General features: G+C 40.7%; 1 protein-coding gene across 1 annotated transcript in view; it reads right to left on the reverse strand.

Annotated features, from left to right (window-relative positions):
* Positions 1–11,547, reverse strand: part of Chst9 (carbohydrate sulfotransferase 9) — a 241,840-nt gene extending 230,293 nt beyond the window's left edge. Inside the window, exon 1 of the mRNA XM_040757868.1 lies at positions 11,316–11,547. The gene's annotated coding sequence lies outside the window, so the exon portion shown is untranslated. The remainder of the gene's footprint in view (positions 1–11,315) is intronic.
* Positions 11,548–18,110: the final 6,563 nt, after the last annotated feature.

Raw genomic sequence — 18,110 nt, forward strand, 5'->3', positions numbered from 1 at the left:
CCAAGCCAATCCCAGTGTCTCTCTTTATGCCGCTTTCAGATCTGGATGTAGAAGTCTCAGCTACCATGTGTGCCTGTGGGCCACCATACTGCTTACCAGGAGTGTTACTAAAACTCTGAAACTGTAAACAAGCCCCACCTAAATTCTTTCCTTTATAAGGGTTGCTGTGGTCATGGTGTCTCTTCATAGCAATTAAACACTGGTTGGCTAAGACATATAGTATATGTGCAAGAATGGGCACTTACAGAAATAAATGAATGTTCAGCCAACATTCCTTCAACAAATATTTACTTCACCCAATCCTGAGGCACACACTCTACCATATTAGTTTTCTAATAATACAACAACTGTCAAATTAGATGAATCCATACCTTATTAACCAATAAGTCACTGCAATAAATGGGATAGTGAATGATATGGATATATAATAATTGAAAATGTATGCACACAAATGTATGCATTTGTGTGTTTGTGATTAAATGTACCTGATGAAGGATTTGGCTCAATTGAGGAGCTGTCCTGTGAGTTGCTATATTGAAATCATAAACTAATAATGAACCAGGCACTCCTGGCATGGTGCTTGGAGTGTGTGGAGATGAGAAATCACCTGGTGAATTGGAACAGGTGGAAGCCAGAGAACAGCTGGGGCAGAGGGAAGAGGGTTATTGGTGAAGAGATGGGACTTCAGAGTCTGACCTTGATGAACTTCAAGAAATCAGGTGCATTGTGTTGGGCTTTGTCATGATAAAGTAATGGTGATATCTCCAAGTGATGTGTGCAATCAGAGGAGTGATAATTATCTTTGCAATGGTTTGTCCCTGTATTGGAAGTGGGGCAATATCACATTATTTCAGAAACTCTGGCTAACCTGCTATACAGTCTATGAGAAGAGTGACAGCTTAGGGTTCACTGGTGACAAAGGCATGTTTGTAGTGTACTGTGGGAGCAAACCTCAAGATGTGAAAGACCTGATGGTGGCTGGGGAAGATGGTCAAGGCTGGAACACTGATTTGGAATTTTGGAGGGTTGTGCCGAGGGCAGAAGGGAAGATGTCCCATGGTTGACTTGGGAAACAGAGAGGCTTTCTTAGCTGTGATTATGGGTTCCAGACTAGTCTATATGAAATATACACTGATAGGTCATGAAATTCTTGTTGAACAGCACTTGGTATCTGTGTGTGGGAAAACCCCCAAATGAACCAGATTTCTGAGGCTCTGGTTGATGACCTTGAGTACATGGAGCTAAGTGGTGTCCAACCTCAGTTCTTCTCTGAATGCTGCTGCAATTTCCCAACTCTCAATACTTGAAATAAAAAAGAAAAGAACTCAGCCAGACTTTTGACCAAGAGATCAAGTTATAAAGTATTATGTAAGTACATATAGCTACTAACTATTTGATAATTGTGTGTCTTGGGTTCCAGATACACAGAGCAGGGGAGACCTCAGCAGTTCCTTCAGCTGACTCCAACCTTAAAGAACTGGTCACAGAACAGTAGTCTCTGACAAGAAATGTTCCTAGCTGAAACAGTGCTATGACACAAGGAAAAAAAATGTAACAGGGCATAGGCAGCACACGTTCAGTCCAAAACCATCACTCATCAGCAAGCTTTGCTGCTTTTAAATTTTACTTTAGGAGCGCTTTGCCTACATGCATTTCTGCATTTCAGATGGGTGCTTGGTGCCACATGGTTCTGGGAATGAAACCCAGGTCTTCTGTAAGTGTACCAAGTGCTTGTAAACACTAAGCCATCTCTCCAGATCCTAAATTTTATTTTTAGTATTGAGAAATTGATCCTTGCAAAAATAAATAAATAAATAAATAGCTGACATTTTGACTTTCTACTTAAGGAATCCTGTGGGGAAACCCCAAGTTTATTTAGAAATATGATTCTAAAATTCAGTACCTTTATTTTTGACTCAAGCTTTATTTTTTATTTTTTTTATTTTTTTGGTTTTTTACGAGACAGGGTTTCTCTGTATTGTCTTGGAGGCTGTCAGTCCAGCCTGGCCTCGAACTCACAGAGATCCGCCTGCCTCTGCCTCCCGAGTGCTGGGATTAAAGGCGTGCGCCACCACCGCCTGGCTTTGACTCAAGCTTTTAACGTAAAGAACTAATATCATTAAAAAAAAAAGCTGATACCATTTTTCTTCCTCCTGGAATAAAAATAAAGGAAGAAAAGTGACAGGAAAGACTTCTGGGTCATGTGGATGTAGGGGCTTCCTAGTTGTAAAACTATTGGAAAAGTAATATCACATTCTTGTGTTGCCTCTCTTGTTTGTTTTCCCATTTTCACTACCACCAGAAGAAGATTCTGAGATGTCCTCACCGTGCAGGACAGGTGTTTTCCTGTTCCTAATTTATGTTTTGTAGAATTCAGCTAAGAGAAACACCACGTGTCTATAATAAACAGGGGTTATGCAAATGGAGCGATGCGTTGCCTTGTGTCTGTTCATACTGACAAAGGTTTTTCTCTTGAATCACAAAATTAAGAGAGGAGAAGAAAGAGGGCCGACTTTCATAGTATCTGCCTTTATTCCTCCTACGAACAAAAAGCAGAACAAGAAGTGGCAGATAGCCCAATAAATTTCACTGTCTCTATATGTCTTTGTGAAATGACAGAAGAACCTCTTGCACTTAGCACCCAACAATCACACAGTGCAACCTCATCTTTCTTCAACTCCCACTGCACTGCTGTGCCTACATTAGAAACTATAACAAAAGTTGAGCAAAGTCAGGGGTCAATCTGAATTTGAATTTGAGCCATTCAACTGACCAAGAATCAATCCTCCAGTGTCAAAGAACTAAACACAGAAAACCATCATAGGGCTGTGTTCTGTACCATGGATGCATCTCTTTTGTAGGAAAAGTGACCTCTCAGATGAGGGACCTATGGCCCTCAGGGTAGAGAATCCAGGGCTGTCTCTGAACAATTGGTTACCCATGTATACACAGAGACACACCATGACCTCCATCAAAGTGCTTCTGCTTTAAAGAGAGTGAGATATACAATGTTCTGAAAGACACATCAAAGTGGAAGTATCCATGGAAACAAACATCTTACAATGTGGTCATTCAGTCGAGGTTGCTTGCTTACATCTCACACACGAAAGACATTCCATATTAACTCCTCATTCTCACCAATCAATTTCTACCAACATTGATTGAAAATAAAATATTAGAAGTAGTAAGAACATTAGAATCTTATTCATTGTTTGTTTCTGTGGTCTTAAATAACTATATATTACATTCATGTCTGCACACACACACAAACCTTCAAAACTATTTCAACTCTTTGTAAATACTATATTTTTGCAAATAGAAGATAAGTTGGTATATGCTGATGGTGTAAACATTGCAAAGATTAAGTATTTAAAGCAGACAATGAAATTCTATACTATCCCAACTCCTATATTCTATCATGGACACATTTATTTCAAGCAGTATAACACAATTCTAATTCAATAGTTTATTTCAGTTGGTAATAGATTTTGACCTTTGCTATAAGCATTCTTCAAAGCATTTATATATATGTTTTTTTGAGATAGGGTTTCTCTGTATTGTTTTGGAGCCTGTCCTGGAACTCGCTCGGTAGATCAGGCTGGTCTTGAAGTCACAGAAATCAGCCTGCCTCTGCCTCCCGAGTGCTGGGATTAAAGGTATGTGCCACCAACGCTCAGCTCAAAGCATTATATACTATATATGACTTCTAATATTGGACTAGTACAATTTCTTGTTTACATAAGCATATTTCAAGAACATTATAAAATTCAACTTTCATGACATCTATTTCCTGTTCCTACCATCTAAAACTACATAGACCTATACACAAATATATCATAAATACATATACACAAATATATGTGTGTATATATATGTTGATCATATTAAATATATATGTAGTTAATGTTTTTATATACATATATATATAAATGTCTTAAGTGCTCCTAGAGATAATGCATTTAAACAAGGTTAACACTTGAGATAATGAAAATGTTAATGCATTTACACACTAATAGTCACCACTCAAAGTTATATACAAATAAATAGATTCCTAAGAGAAACAAGTACCAGAAGAGAAATTTTACGAATGTGACAACAGAAGCAAAGGCAGAACACAAGCCTGAGTTACAGGACAATGAAGTCCATGGCTCTGATACATTGAGGTCAGGACACCAGCGGATAAGTGGGTTGACCCTTCTTACAGGAAGTGTGAACAGGCAGGAGCAGCATAGGAAGTAGCATGCATCAAGTCCCTGTTTCCTTAGTTCTATGGCTCTCATTAGGGCTAGTGTCAACCCTTGGGAACATCTTAGGAAGAGATGTGTACCCTCAGAGGATCCACGGTTTGAGTCAGGAAGGCAGTCGCTTCTGCCTTGCAGTAGGAGGTTATGGGGGACCACAGAATAAAATTCTACAAATATTTCATACAATGGTACATGTATCTCTGAACTCAACTTCTGCATATCAAGTCACAGAATGGGTGCCCATCATAATTTAGAATTTGTTAAGCATTTCAACCAAAGCCTAGCAATTTACAGCAAGGTTGCTAGGGCATGTAGCCATTTTGTGTACTGACACTGGATCAGAAGCAGTACAACATAATAGAAATAAAAAAGAAATAATAGCACCAAATCAATCATTTCTCTTCAGCAAAGTTTTATTTGTCACCAACACCATGGAAGTAAATGGCAGAGTCCCTTGAAGTAGAGTAACACAGTGAAAATGGTCTATGAAGCTGTCATAATTTTGGAGGCAATGGATTAAGAGTGCTCACTCTCTTATTTGTAAAACACAGATCCAATTTTTTCTGCCCCAAATATTTGATTTGGCAAATATTCCTTATGCGAGAACAATAACTATTTCCTTCTTCCTGCTCCATACAAGTAACTCTGTTCAGTGGTTAATCTATCTTTATTTCAGTCTACCTTCATTGTCTCATCTTCCTGGATTTCTTACACTCCATTTCTACTAATATTTTCATTTGTCTTAAGTTCAAGTTTGTTCTGTGTGTATCTATCATAGCACACATGCCTGCACACAGCCATGGTTCCACTGTGCATCCTAGGGAACTCATCCCTAAGCAGCACAGAGAAACACAAATTACAAATCACTACAGTCTCCAGGTTCATTTTCATTATTGATAACTTCACTACCTGTGTTAGTGAAAATTACATTTCAGAATATTAATGAAGTAACGCAAAATGTTTGTTTTTATAAGAAGGTAGAGACTAAGGGCTGAGGACCAAGTCTGATGCAGTGGCTGCTCTGTGTCTGACAGAAGACAGCCAGTCAGATCTCTGCTTTCATCAACACCTCTGCAACAGTCCTCTTAATAACTTCTGCAGCCCTGTGATACCGTAACAGCCGGAGAACACTAACACCCATCTGCTACTTTGCAATTTACTCTACACTGTCTGGGTTGGAGTGAGAGTAGGTGTGTAGTCTCTGCTCTGCTATTCACTACCAGTCTGGCCTTCATCAACTCACCATGATCCCTCTGGGCCACCATCATTTCCTTAACAATTAAATTAGAATAAATTATTTTTCAAGTCTTTTCAGCTCTGTGAAAAATGGATAATTTGTATTCTAATACTTCAGCATTGGGCCGGGAGAAATTGATTCTCATAATAACTTTATTATGAAATACATCCTGTAGGTTTTAATTTTTATGTTTACAACCACACTATTTCCTTTAAAATACTCATTCTAGTCTAGTCTTTAAAAAGTGCCATGCCTTATAAAAACCAAAATGTATCCCTCCACCTTTAGCAGTAAGTACATTTATTCTGGCGACATAGCCTCCATTCTGAAGGCTACATATCCTTCTCTATTGCCATTCTCTCCACGTCTATAAATGCTACAATTTGGCTGTGAATTCTTGCAATAAAAGCGGTCTTATCTGCTTTTCCAATCACATGGTTTTGACATTTCTAACCTTTGACACAGCAGTTCCCTGATTCTTTTGAGTGTACAGGGTCAGCCACTCCACACAGTCTATGTGCAACTAAACCTGACTATAAACAAAGCATTTAACTGCAACTGCTGTGTGAGAATCAGCTTCTTGTTCAAGAAACTATTTCATCCACAACCAATTTTGCCCTAGAGCTTTTGAAAAACACAATAGAAATCTCTTAAATTGGCAGTCTTGCTGAACTTCAAGTATTTTATCTAACTAGGTCCACGTAACAGTGGACGCTTGAAAGTGGCCCGTTGACGAAATGTGGTTTTGATTTGGAACATAGGTACAGAGATCAAACTGGCAAACTCTCTTATTCAGATGGCTGCTTGCTGCTATCGCTTTTGCAAATTCCTCCGCAGGACTTGGGGAGTGACTCAACACCTTACACAGGTATGGAATTTAGGAAAACACTTGAAAATTCAACTTTGTGAGGCCTATAAATTAATGTTTCTACTTGGCTTCCATAAACACTCTTTATGATTTTTTTGAAAGATTACTAGCCTCTGCTAGATGTGAAGTGAGACTTAAAGGTCTCAAATTTCTATTAAATCACTCTTAGCTGGGGGCTGAGGAGGTAGTTTGGTGGCTATACTGCTTGGGGTGCAAGCACTGAGTACCTAAGACTCCCCAGAACTCAAGTGAAAAACTGGGAGTGGAAGTTCCTGCCTGTAGTCCCAGATTTGGGAAGTGAAGACAGGCAGTCCCCTGGAGCTCACTGACCAATAGCAGAGCTGGTCAGTGAGCTCCAGGTTCAGTGATTGTCTCAAAAAAGAAGGTAGGGATCAGGAAAGGTCTCTATGTATTCCTCCTCACACACATATGCACATATGCATATAATACACACAATACACACACACACACACACACACACACACACACCAAAACAAACACCAGCACCACCACCATCAAAAAATAAATTAAAAAACTCCTCTATTTTTTCCAGGAACATATCCAATACTTAACATGCCCATTAAATGACATACATCCAATCTTGATTATCTTGCTGTGAATTATACATAATTCACTGGAAAGTTTTTGTTCCAGATTTGCTTATTTCTGTCACCCAGCTTGTTTCTGGGCAAGATGCCCACCTACCCAACCTCCTTAGAAACTGCTTTTGGTGTTTGAGGCATGTAAGCTCATTTTAAAAATTAACCTAAACAAAAACAAAATTAGAAAGGAAACTTGCCCACAATAACAATGGAAATGGTTTTCAAACCAAACACATAACATATTCTAAAGACAAACACAAATGACTTTTTAAATAGCCATGATTTTAGATTATCTTTTCCTGTATTCCTCTCATTATAATGAATAATTCAGAGTACCCACTACACATGGTTAAACAGCTTCCCCTCAATAATTCATTTTTAGTACACCAAAAATAATAGGTAACACATTCCTATGTAAGAAACAAAGATTTAAATTAGGTCATAATTTTAAGGGTAACTTTATGTTCAGAATTATCTATAGTTTATTCTCTTCAGTACACTGCTCCTTTTAAGTTAAAACCTTAAAATCTTCAAAATAAGCACAGTTCATAGTGATACAGGAACAAGGACCTTGTTCATAGTGATAAAGGAACAAGGAGTTCTATCTTGGGTCTTCATTATTCCTTTGGTATCAAATATATACAATTTGAGCAAAATCACCATTATCCTTTTCCTAAAAATCACAAAAGTAATTTGGGGTTCTGCACCCAGATCTGAGTTAAGCAATATTCCTAACATTCTGTCTACCATGAGGGCTTAATTTTGAGTGATAAATAGTTTCAAAGGTTTGGAGGGATAGGGCAACTACTGAAGTGTATGAGCATAGACACAGCCACAGCCACAGCCACACACACACACACACACACACACACACACACACACACACACACACACGCATGCACGCACGCACGCACGCATACACACACACACACGTACCCCAAATGGCTTTGAATTGGAAATTTTTATTTTATAATGACTTATAAACATGGGGCTGATGAGATGACTTACACTGAAACTTGATTCTGTGCAAAAAGGAGTCCACAGTGGTGCGACCCTGTATTCTCAGGTAAGAGGGTGTAGACAGACAGATATGGGCCCACCGTCATGTCAGTCAAGCCTAACAGAAAGCCTGAGCCACAGAGAGACCTAGTACTAAAAAGAAAAAAAACCACAGTGGATGGATGGAACCTCAGGAGAGAACAAGCTCAAAGATTGTTCTCTAGTTTCCATGTGCATGCACACGTACTCTCACACACACGAGCTTATGCACACGTACTCTCACACACAAGGTACACCTGCGCACACACGAGCACATGCACAAACCCTTTCAAATATCTGAGTCATAGAAAACTTGCTCCAAGTGGGGATTAGATGGGAAGGGATTCGAAAACCTTAAATCCCTCTCAAATGGTAACACATGAAAAACAGGGGCTGTTGGTTCATTTGTCGATTGCATGCATGCTGACTCATGCAGAACCAAGACAAAAATGAAAATGACTATGTCCGTAAATCATCTATCTTTTGTAAGCTAGTGTATGTTATTCATGCATGGTAATATTTGTGGGAGAAGTACTATTCATTATTTAGATATATTTATTGTGCATGTGTGTGTGACTGTGTTTGTGTCTGTCCCTGTGTCTGTGTGTGCATGCGTGTGTGTGTGTGTGTGTGTGTGTGTAGGGGTGTGTGTCTCTCTGTGTGTGTTGTGGATGTTGTGGATTGAATAAGAAAGGTAACGTAGGCTCGTTGTGTTTGTTTAAATACTTAGTCTCAGTTGGTGGAACAGTTTGGGAAGGATTAGAATGTATGGGAAAGTGTATTGCTCAGGGTGAACCTTGAGGTTTTGAAAGGCTGGATCCATTCCCAGGAAGCCCTTTGCCTCCTGCTTCTGGATCAAGATGTGAGCTCTCAGCTGTTTTTACTGCCAGCTCTCTGCTCCATGGACTCCAACCTTATGAAACTCAATTAAAAGCTTTCTTTTATGAGCTGTTTTGGTCATGATGCTTTATCACAGGAACAGAAAGGTAGGTGAAATGGGGTATGAGTGTGTGTAATGTGTGCAAAGTGGCCGGGCTGGGCAAAGTGATTGGAGTCTGCTCTCTCCTGCCATGTAGATCCTGGTAAACAGCCTCAGATCATGAAGCTTGGCAGCAAGCTCCTTCCCGCAGTGAGCCATTCCTCCTTCCTTATGTCTGTTTAGTTACAGGTCTGGAATATTATATTGGCTTTCTGTTGTGTAATTTTTCTCCAGGAAGATGGTATACACAGGAGGCAATCACATTCATTTTTAAAGACCAAGACATGTTCCACTTATGCCTTCAGAGTATCAAATGATGCCCATTGGAACCACAGAGGAATTCATATTACCAGGAGGATCTTGTAACTCCATTAATGTCCAGCTCCACTCTAGTGGCAAAAGATGGGAGTACTAACAGTTAGATTCTCCTGGAGTGTATGCTAGTCTTGCCAGATGACTCAAGACTTTTGATTTCCTCCTTGGTTGAAATCAAAGGCTCACTGGAAAAGAGTAGCAGCCTGAGAGCTTGGGTCAAACTTGACACCAATGTCATCTAGCTCTGGGATGCTCCTGCAAAGGTGTGAGATGAGTAAGCATGCCTGCATACCCACGAGAGTAAACTATTGCGCTGTAAGGGAGGGGGAGACAACAGATGGTTGGGGATGATTTAAAATACTCATTTTTGGACTGTCACCAAGCCCCTATATCACACAATCTGATGTTCAGTTGGTAAATACCAAATCTATATGCAAGGGACTCATTCTCTGAAGGAAGTTACCATCCCCATGGAGATGATAAAAAGCAAATGAGTTAAGGAAAAATTCTTCTCACTTTTTTGTGGATGTTTGATAGGTGCAGTTTCTTATTGACTGTATTCAATCAAATGTTTCCCATTTGATGGTAGTTTAATTTTTCCTTCAGTCACTAACTCCAAGTGTCCGGTAGTTTGCTTGAAGCTTTGGGAAGACTTACACATTTTTCATGTCTTAAATGGATTTATCTTGACCGGAGCTCTTCATCTAATAGACAACAGTAAAATCTGATAGTTGGGTACTGTTATCCATGGAAAAAAATGATATTCTTCTTATCCTCAATTTGGTAGACAGGCATATGGTGTTACGATTACACTGGGGAAGTGGCAGGTGGCAGGACCATTGAATCAGGGAGACAGATAAATATTAAATATGGTCACACTGTGTTTTGCAGGAGTCTACAAGAAGTCCGTGTTCTTTAAGCCAGCAGGAACAGGGGTAATAAAAATAAAATTACATACAGCTAAAATAATGTAATGTTTGGGGTTAAAGAAGAAAAATAGATACTCATTAATCACACTATCTTAATAACCAGAAAGGAAAAGCAAACAAACAAAAACAAAAACCAAAGAACAACCCCCCCCCCGAAAAGGATAATTTCCCATTAAACACCCACAATGTACTCCCATAATGTTTTGGTTTGGAACACTACGGGGTAGGGGGGTCACTTACAGAAACATACTATATGTTTCATTCCTAACCTTGGGACTGATTCAGGCACAATTTGTCTGTGGGAGGATGGGGGTGGCCGACTGGGACATGAGGGAGTGGGGCCACAGCTGTAGTCTCCACACTCCAGAACTTAGTTGGAAGTAATCCCTGACAGGCTATCAAACATAACTACCTTAACTACCGTTTACACTCTCTATAGAAACATGCTGGCAGGCAGGATGTTCAAACCAGGCAGAAGAGCTGAGGCGCGGAAAGCCCTTCCACAACAGTGATAACACTGTACTCTCCCTCCCTCACCTCCTTCACACCTGAGGCTCCCTCTGCCCTTTCCAGTCCTCTGCTCAGCCACCATCCAGCCCAGGCTTGGAAACTTTCTTCCCACCAGCCCGCAGTCTCTGCAGTGTCACTCGGAGTTTGGGGCCAGTGCAAAGGAGGCACCAGGGCAGGGACGCTCATCTTCCAACCAAACAAGCCAGAGGACTGGACAGACCGGTGCTGGGAAACTCAACACTCTTTCCTCGGGTCTGTTTCCAAGCTCTACCCGTCCCCGCGCGGGTGTGTCACCAAAACCCTGGAGTTCGCGGTGCCCCTCCGGGAGCTCAGGGGCCGGGGCAGGAGTCCAGTCCAGGTAGCTACTAAGTTACCCCTGAGTGCATGCACTAGTCTTCCTCTCCCCTCCCCTGGCATGTCCAACAAAGTGGATTGAAGTGGTCTGCAATGCCCCAAGATGCCACCCTCAGTCCCAGGGGTAATAAAGCCACAAAGGTACCACGAGCATCTCGCCCACCCAGAGCCGCGCCCACCGCGGTGCCCAGAGGCACCAGACCCCAGGTACAGCGCATCCCCTAGCCCAGTCCTGTTACCTTGGCATCAGTCCCAGGCGCCCTGCAGGTACAGCTCCAGCTGAGCGCACTGAGGAAGAAACTTGCCCGCGCTCCGGGGCAAACTCTCCGGGACCTCTCCACGCGGCGGCCCCTCGGTGCGGAACGGAGCACAGGGGAGCAGGGCAGAGCGGGGCCCCGCAGATCACTGAGCCGGGCGGGCTGGGGCTGCGGCGCCTCCTACGAGCCAGCCGGCTCCCGCCGCTGCCAGCCGCGCCCCCGCCGCCCTGCAGCTCCGCCTCCCGCCTTTTATCTCCCTCCCCTCTAGCCTGGCGGGCTCCTGCTCAGCCTGAGTCCCCCAGTGTCCCCCCACCCCCGGCCCCAGGTGTATCCCATGGCTTAAGTGACTTCACACTCCGCAGAGACAGAAGCCCTTGCCTTGTCCTTTCCAAACGCACCTTTGCTCTTAGCCCGGTTCCTTCTGTCTCTAGGGCTTTGCCCCACAGTCCTGAAGAACAAGTCAAAAGGTTATCTCAAAGCACTGACTGCGAAGTCTTCAGGATGGCTAGGGCTCGAGCAGAGGTGTGTTTGCTTGCTCCAATGTTCAGGAGCAGCACAGCCAAGAGCTTTGAAGTACAGCATGCACATTGAGGGACTTCAGGAGCGAGTTTGTGTGAAGTTGTCTTTGGGACTCTCTGAGTCCCAGTAGCTCTCAGGCCATGCCTGTCAAACTCGAACAAGCTGGAGCTGGCAACTTGTGATGCATTTTGGAAGGAACAAGATTAAGGTAATTAAAAAAATCATTACGATTATACTATATTGAGGCTTAAAAAGTAGTTACAAATATTATGCTAACCATTATTTTGACCAAATTAGGGCAAAATAAAAGCAAGTGAATCCGTGATTGCTTAATTTGCCTTCAAAGTTTATATAAATTAATAAAAGCAAAGGGGAAAAGAAAGAGAGAAAGAAAACAAACTTTCTTCTTGAGCACTGACTAGCCAAACTGCCCTGTGCGGTCCATTAGGACGTTGTCCTCTCTGTTTGCCTCTGTGCTGCCTGGAGATAAAGGCGCTGAAATTTGGTGCACTGAAGAAACCCTGTTATAGCACTGCTCCTAGGACTACAGTTCCCTTTTTATTCCTAGTTTATTTTTCTCGCACAACACTCCTGCTTTTCATCATTTAAAAACTGCAGAAAAAACATACACTGAAATTTTCCATTTATGTGCTTTCAATGTGGAGCTCAGTGATGTTACCTGTATTTACACTATAAAACGGATCCCTAGAACTTTTTCATGATAAGAAACAGAAACTCTCCATCCATCAGACAACACCCCCCCACACACACTTCTTTCCTCCTGGTCCCTATTACATACCCTTGTACTTTCTGATTTTGCAAATTTGGTTGCTTTAGACTTCTCCTAGGATTAGTATCTCTAATACATAAAGAGTTCCTGACACTCAACAACAGTCAAATAATGAGGAGGTGGGTAATGAGGGCAAAGAGATATCTGAGCTGGGCTTTGTGTCTTGGCTTCCTGCTGGCACCCAGTGAAACTCTACCCCCTCAGGGTGACTTTTCGGCTTCCAGTTAGTGCTCTCAGAGACGAACTTCACTGGCATTTCTTGCAGGCAATCAGTAATTGTTTTTTAATAAGTTGATTGGGACATGTGTGTTCCCCTGTGTTCATGAACTCTGGGAGTCTTCACCATCCAGGGAACAAATCGTGATTAAACTTGCTTGCAGTAGACTAAGCATTTAACTCTGTGACATTTTTATAGTTTTCATAATCCATTTCATTCATTTACCTGCCACACAGAACACTAAATACTTAGAACAACCACGAATTGTCTTCCCTTTGTAGAACTATGTTAGAAATCCCGAGAAGTGTTTTGAATGGATGAATTGGTTTGAAAGCTGCAGGTTTGTTAATACCCAAGGTTATCTCAATCACATGCTAAGCTTCAGTGTTTGATGCTTCATCTACGTCTAAGGAGGGTTAAGTTACAATGAAATGAAAACACCACCTTTTCATTTTACAGATAAACTAATTTAATTTTCACATCAGGAGTTATTTCTAAAACATGGTTCCACACACATGTCTATGCTTTGCAGGCTATTAATTGTGCACAGTTACTTACATTTCTTCACATGTTACATGTTTTAGTGTTGATTGCTTCTGGGCAACCTTGAAGGGTACCGGTCACCCCTCCTTTAATGTGGAGGTAAGAGTTGTGATTCTGAGAGGTTTCTGCACCACATCTCCAGGGCGAGAGCACGTCCATAGAACTATAGATGCTGCTATGTGGGAAATGTCCACAGTGCAGATACATAGGAAATTCAGTCACACCTAAAGTGAAGATGCGATTATGCTTGGGTGTGGTAGTGCATTTTTGTAATCCCAGCACAGAAGGCCAGTCCTGGGAACACTGGGGAAGTTAGGGGAAGGAAGTAGAGACCAGATCTCTGAAATTCACTAGGCCAACCAGTGTGTGCCTGTTTCAGTAGAAGCCCCGACTTAGAGCAATTGAGGAAGACATCCTAATGTGTATGTCTGGTCCCTATAGGCAGATGCACACACCCACTGGAAGGCTTACATACCACACACACACACACACACACACACACACACACACACACACACACACACTGAAGGTATGAGTATAGTACCATTATGGGATGGCTCTTATTACTCGTGGTTTGTGTTTTCAGACCATATGGGTGTTAACCATGAGTTGGCTTAATGAGTAGCCAAAGTTAGAACTCTGCAGAATGCATTTCATACAGGAAACTGGGTCATGTGGGCATCACCATACCTCTGCACTGTTGTTTACAGCTCCTACTGTCTTATGGAGGGAAAGCAGAGGTGTATTGACCTGGAAACAGTTATTTTTACAGGAGTCAACAGAGCATAGTCGGGGAGCTGCAGGCATTCCCTTTATCTTATCTTCTTCTTATTCTTCAGGTGAGGAAAAAAAAACCAAGACAGAAGATGATAAAAAGCCTGCTCATTGATGAGCAAGAGAACATACACACTCTACTGAGGCAGAAGAGCAGCAAAGGTCTTCAACAGAAGATGGGGCCTTTCTAGTTGTTTCCAGAGAAAAATAAAGATACACAACTTGAAAAGGAGAGATTTAAAAGTGGTTCTTGAAAATATTTTTCCTTGATAATATGAAATGGGGAGAGTATTAAGGACCTGGTCCTTTGTTTCTTTATTCATTATTTTTTTGGGGCGTGTGTTCACATGTCTATATGCTAATGCAATAGACATAAGTCTGCGTGCACATGTGCGTGGGTGCACACTTGCAATAGACAGAAGAATACTGCAGGCATCTTGTTCTGTCTTCCTCTTTCTTGTCTCCTTGAAGCAGGGTCTCTCATTAAGCTTAGAGTCAAACTGGTGGCCAACAAGTTTCAGTAATCTTACTTCTTCTGTCCTTCCACAATACAGGGTTCACAGAAAAATGTGTTCATACAGCTTTTTGCACAGGTGGGTGGAGTTTGAATTCAGGTCCTTCATGCCCACTGAGCCATCTCTGTACTCTCAAGAACTATGTCCTTCCATGTGAAATTGGCCAAATCTGCCATGTAACTCTGCAGTGCACCTTCAGGAATGATGTCAAGGAACTTTATGTTGGCACTAAATGACCTTTCAATTTTGAAGCTGTAATGTCTGCCTCCTTGGGCTATCATCTTCTTCAGTAATATATCTATTCACATAGTCACATCAAATGTAAAATCTAATCAGAAAATGAAGTTTGGATGATGACTTTTCTTCAGTAGAAGAAATTCAAAGAACAATGATTCCCACTGCTGAGGAACATAGGCAAATGATCAGAAGTTATCTATGTATGCATACTGGTATACCACACGAAGTACCAGGCATATTTGCTCCATGAAACTTAAAACTTACTTTAATCTCAAAAATAAAAATGATGAAAGGCAAGACATTAAACATTTCTAGGAAAGAGTTATTGAAAAACACAATGATTTATTTCTACAATAGCAAGTATAGCATAACAATTTTATAATTTTTGGAAAATAGAAATTATTATAAACTACGGAGATAAAGAAAAATGTCTGCTTCAACTTGCATTAGAATCACATTCTTCTCTTAAAGATTAAGATATGGAGTACTGGATTACTGAACGTATAATATATGACTTGCATATATATAAATATGAATACTAAAGCATAAATTAAGCATCAGAAGAATATTGAAGAAAGGGAGCAGGCCATAAGAAAAATCAATTATGCAATGAAATAGCATTCATAACATATGAGGAGGAACCCTCATCTTTAAACAACTGAACACTTTAAATTATGAATAATCACATTGGTTAAAAACTGAAAGATAATTACTAGTAAATGACAATGAAGCAAGATGTATTGCCCTTGTTTTTGTGTATCTGGTTCCTGAATGAGGGGCTTATTCACAGTAGGTTAGAATAGTCACTACCCAACAGTCTCAGTAAATAGAGCCGCTCAATAAGTATATATTGATTGGTTGATTGAATAAAAACTGCTTGCAGTTATTTTAGGAAAATCAAAGTCACTTGGAAAGTTATGCGTCTATTTTTTAAACTAAGCAAATCTGAGTTTTCTCTTTAAAATGAAATAAAAATTTTATGAAAGGTAGTGTTATCATGTAACGGAACTTAAGTTAGAAAGAGACAAAATCTTGGCCTGCAGATGTGCTACCATATAAGGAAATTTTAATTTAAAAAGTAATTGGTTTAAAGATATTAAAATTGAACCATTATGTTTTCAATGGTCTGGAATAGAAAAAATTCCACGTAAACAGTTTAAGAAAATGCAACTAGCATAAACTAATATTGGGTGCAAAATTTTCTTTCCAAGATATACTGACATTTTTATATGGTCAATCAAATAAATTAATAATTGACTTCAAGACTTTAGGTCTAAATAAAATTAATTCGAAATAGTGTACAGTGACTCAAAATCTTCAATACCATAAGTTTCTAGTTTCTATAATATGACATCAAGGGAGATTTTCTTTTTGCCAAATATTTTGTCAATTAATTCATCAAGCATGTCACATCTAGTAAGTATCATACTGGTGTGTTGATTCCTTGGTTACAAAAATTAGTAAGCCATGTCTCTTTTAAATGATGATAAGTAGCTAATTCAAATCAAGTATTAACACATTTAGAAATGGTAAGGTTTCAGGAGAAAGATTGCCAGAGATAGAAAAAGACAGAGACAGAGAAAAAGACAGAACAAAGAGAGAGAGTTAATTTTCTGGAAATAAGCAAAAGAAAACAGACCAAAACAGCTTTGTAATATTTTTCAAGGGTGCAGTTATAGTGTGTGTTTGTGTGTGTTCCAAAAAGAAAGCAAGCCAGTCCTACCCCTCCAAAAATGATGAAAATGAGAGAGGCTGTCATTGCAGTGTCCTAAGATAAAATACAGCACCAGAAAGCTTCGAGTAATTCTACACCCTCCACTCCCATGCAGTGAAATATTCCCTTGCCCAGCACTGGGAGTGCCTGTGATATATAGTTCACCTCACCAAATCTAATATCATTTCAGCCCATGGAGACACAGACCATGGTGACCCTCCTAACCTTTTGCGAAAAAGAGTCTACTGACTGCTCATTCAGAATATGTTATTCTTAATGGAAAGATGAGCTTTTTCAAATGATGGAAAACAATGAGTTTTGCAAAGTAGTGTATAAATAAGATTAATATAAAAGTCACAAAACCTCATAGTTCGTAGGCTCACACTGTAACACATAAGATCAAGAATGTGTAGCAGATGTTATTCTCGCATTCATCTTGAAAGTGAGTGGGACACAGGACCAGTTTGGTTCACTATCACCAGTTAAACAAGTGCTGCTCATTTGTTTATAACGCAGTTTATGTCAGCACACTGTCATTCATTCCCATGTCTGCATTTGTCCATTTTAATTTCCCTTTCTATTGCAACAAAAAGGGAATTTTCAGAAACTCTCCCTAATATTTAGAAAAAGAAGAAAAAGAAAGTTAATAAACATTAAATATTTACCTTCCTGCTTTGCATTTGTGGGAGGTAATGACAGTAGATTTAAAGGAGGAGGCTGCCTGATTTCACAGAGGAAAGGGATGCTATTCTTGGCTTATACTTGTAAGACCAATTTGAACTTTAAACCCTAAAGCAAAGTAAATGAGTTTGATAATCTCTCACTCAAGTTGCTCCCTCCTTTCTTCTCTGTTTCCTCCTTCCCTGTCCTGTCCTCCCCTTCCTTCCTCTGCATTCTCTACTTCTCCTTCCTCCCCCTGCCACCCGCCCCCGAGCTCGCTCCTGCTCTTCACATGTGCCAAGCCTCACTTCTCCCTTGTCTTCCATTCTCTCCTCCCTCACTGTTCTTCAGAGGGTCTCACAGTGTTGCTCAGACTGACCTCACATTCCTGAGCAACCCCGCTGCCTCTCTCCTGGGAACTCTCTCTCCAGACACATGCTAACAAAGAAGCTTCAAACTGGACAAACTCTTGAGGCAACCATCACAGTACCTACCCCTGCTTGACTTTTAGACTAAATCATGGCTAGGTGGTAGGATATCACCACTGACTCCATGGGCCTAGCCTCCTTCTCCTCGGTTCCCCTGCTGCATGGACTGCCCACAGTTCTGTGCATTTTAATATTTGACATATAGTGCCAATCTTATTTTGTTAAAGTCCTCAGGTAAAGGCCTTCCGGTGTCACTGTCACATATTGATAAGGTGGGGATTTTGATGAGTGGGGGTCATTTTACAGCATTTTATAAACTTTCACAGTGTCACAGCTGATAGATCCTCTAAGACTTCTCTCATTTTGATCAGAGAGACGGT

This window comes from Mesocricetus auratus, unplaced genomic scaffold, assembly GCF_017639785.1.
Source record: "Mesocricetus auratus isolate SY011 unplaced genomic scaffold, BCM_Maur_2.0 Super-Scaffold_100015, whole genome shotgun sequence".
NCBI classification, from domain to species: Eukaryota; Metazoa; Chordata; class Mammalia; order Rodentia; family Cricetidae; genus Mesocricetus; species Mesocricetus auratus.